This window comes from Ostrea edulis, chromosome 1, assembly GCF_947568905.1.
Source record: "Ostrea edulis chromosome 1, xbOstEdul1.1, whole genome shotgun sequence".
Classification (NCBI taxonomy): Eukaryota; Metazoa; Mollusca; class Bivalvia; order Ostreida; family Ostreidae; genus Ostrea; species Ostrea edulis.
In genome coordinates, this window is record NC_079164.1 from 111,394,636 (window position 1) to 111,397,320 (window position 2,685).

Consider the following 2,685-nt stretch of genomic DNA (forward strand, 5'->3'; position numbering starts at 1 on the left):
AGAAATCCCACCGTTGCTATATGTCTGGTAATATTATCGTCATGTAACCCGAGGTTACTCATGTAAATACGATCTGATGTCTATGTCAGAGCCAGAAATAATGGAGTTTTTGTTTTGTTTTTTTTCTTCAAACTATACTTTTCTATCATGTAAACATGTTACAAAGGTATAGTACATGGGTCATATTGATGACAGTGTTTCACATTGTTTATTGTTTTGTTTTGTTTGAAATATTTCATGTTACATTCTGTTGCATTCTCAACATCAGAAAAAGCCACCCATATTGAATGTGTATTTGACATCAATCAAAGTATGAAATGAATATGCCAGTTTTTGTTTCTTTACACAATGAAATTGGCATTGTCATGTCTGTTTTGATATGTCATAATCAACAACTGAAACTCAGGAGACTGCAGACAAAAACACCGAAGACACATACATGTACCATATCGTGGATACAAGGACTGTCCACGAGGGCTGTACTAGTGTGAGGATGGTGTGTCTACCAGGAATGACAGGATAAGATGTTTTAAATTTGTATCTATAAAATTCTTAATAAGAATTATTTTGATCAATAATTAGAAAACCTTCTTGATAAATAGATTTCATTAGGCGATTTATAGCAAGCATGTTTGAATATGGTACATCATTAATCATATTTATAGTTTATGTATAAGTTAAGCATGTTTGTGCATTATCATTATTTGTCATATTGATATTGTTTAGGTGCTGATCCTCTCAGAAGGCAAAGGAAGCCTCATACCGTTCCTTCAATATTCCCTTTGAGCAGCTCAAGGATATGCGAAGATGACAGAAACCAACGACGCATTGCACGCAAGAGAAAAGTGGAGCAAGCCTGTACTAGTTAGATTTCCGATGATGAGTCTCAAGTAGCCATTTTTTCCAACATTGGTAATTTTGTAGAAACAAGTAGTTGCGAAAGTAATGAACCAATGCCTTCATGTAGTTATGAATCCTCTGATGCTGCACCAGTTTATACAGAAAGTTCATGCCAAACCATGTCATTGCCAATAATGTCAGTGGAAAATTTCATTAACGATAGTGACGGTTTTATGTTCTATACTGGAATAGCAACATACACAGATTATTTTTACACGTGCTGTATAGTTTAGGTGAGACTGCATTTCATTTGAACTTCATAAACAACCAGGTGCAGAATCTGACAATTGAGAACCAGTTGTTTCTGACCTTGATCAAACTAAGACAATATATAACTAACTTTGAACTTAGCAGGCTTTTTTTTCAATGTAGACAACAACTGTTGAAAATATGTGGCTGACATGGGTCAACTTCATGTACAGGCAGTGGCAAGAGGTTAACTTTTGGCCTGACAGAGAGTTGGTGAATTTCTTTGCTCGAAGGGATTTTTATTCGAAGTTCCCAACAACACGGTTAATCATTGATGATACCGAGATTGCTGTCAAGAAACCAAAGCCACCAATAGTCCAGCAGTCTACTTTCTCTACATACAAGAATCGGAATACTGTGAAGGTACTCGTTGGCTCAACACCTGGTGGTCTTGTATCTTTCATCTCATCAGCTTTTGGAGGTTCTACAAGTGATCGTCAACTTGTGGAACACAGTTCCTTGTTGAATCAGTGCGAACCAGGCGATTCAGTGATGTCTGACAAGGGCTTTAACGTGCAAGACATGTTTGCTTGCAGGGATGTTAAAATTAATATTCCAACCTTTTTTAAGAAGAAAAACCGTGTGTCGGGAAACACTGTGTTGCATGATCGCAAAATATCTAGTAAAAGGATGCATATTGAACGGATAATTGCATTAGCAAAAACATTTAAGATTTTGAAGGGCCCCTTGAACAGCACTGAGACAAAATTAGCAAGTGAAATTATCTTTGTATGCTTCACTATGTGCAACTTCAGAAAATGTATTGTACCCAAACATGCTTAAGAGTTAAGATTGTTATGGTCTGTGAAGTATAAACATACTTAATGTATTTTCATATGATTTGTACTCTCCAGACTCCAATAACTTTATTTTTTGTATTTAAAGTCTCTAACAAATACTAAAATATCAAAACATCAAATGATATGAAATTTTTTTTTTATAAAAAAAAGAATATGAAACCACAACATAAGAAACTGACAATCACTAAATGGGTTTGGTGATATATTATAAACAATGTCTTGCTACAATTAATACCATGACTCAGTGTCCAAATATGACACTTAGATGTGATGATAAAATTTGTTCAACACTGCACTTCTGAAATATTTTTCAAAAAATTATTCTAATTTGTGAATCATGTTTTCAATAAATTCCTCATCTCTTGGCACTGGTATAGCTTTGAGGTCTTTGAATGTGTACACTACTAAAGTGCATTCAGTTCTGTTTGTACAGAATAACTGCCCTTGTATTTGATAGAAGTAATCATGTGACATATCAAGTTCTAAGGAAGCATTTACATTCTTCAAAAAGGGAAAAGTTTCATTAGAAATATGTTCATGTTTTGCAGTGAATGGGCATTTTACCTCTAAAATGGAGGTTTCATTAATTACAGCATCTGGAGATGCTGCAAGAAATGGGTGGGATTTGGATACAAATGTGCCACATTTTTGAGTTTTTACTTTGCATTTTTCTTCAAAGCTTTTTATGGCTACTGACTCGTAACATCTACCATGGATTATGGGTGCAACATTGATT

At 34.7% G+C, this 2,685-nt stretch overlaps 1 pseudogene; it reads left to right on the forward strand.

Moving 5' to 3' along the window:
* The first annotated feature begins 953 nt into the window (after window positions 1-953).
* Window positions 954-2,036, forward strand: LOC130048683 (uncharacterized; annotated as a pseudogene).
* The last annotated feature ends 649 nt before the right edge of the window (window positions 2,037-2,685 follow it).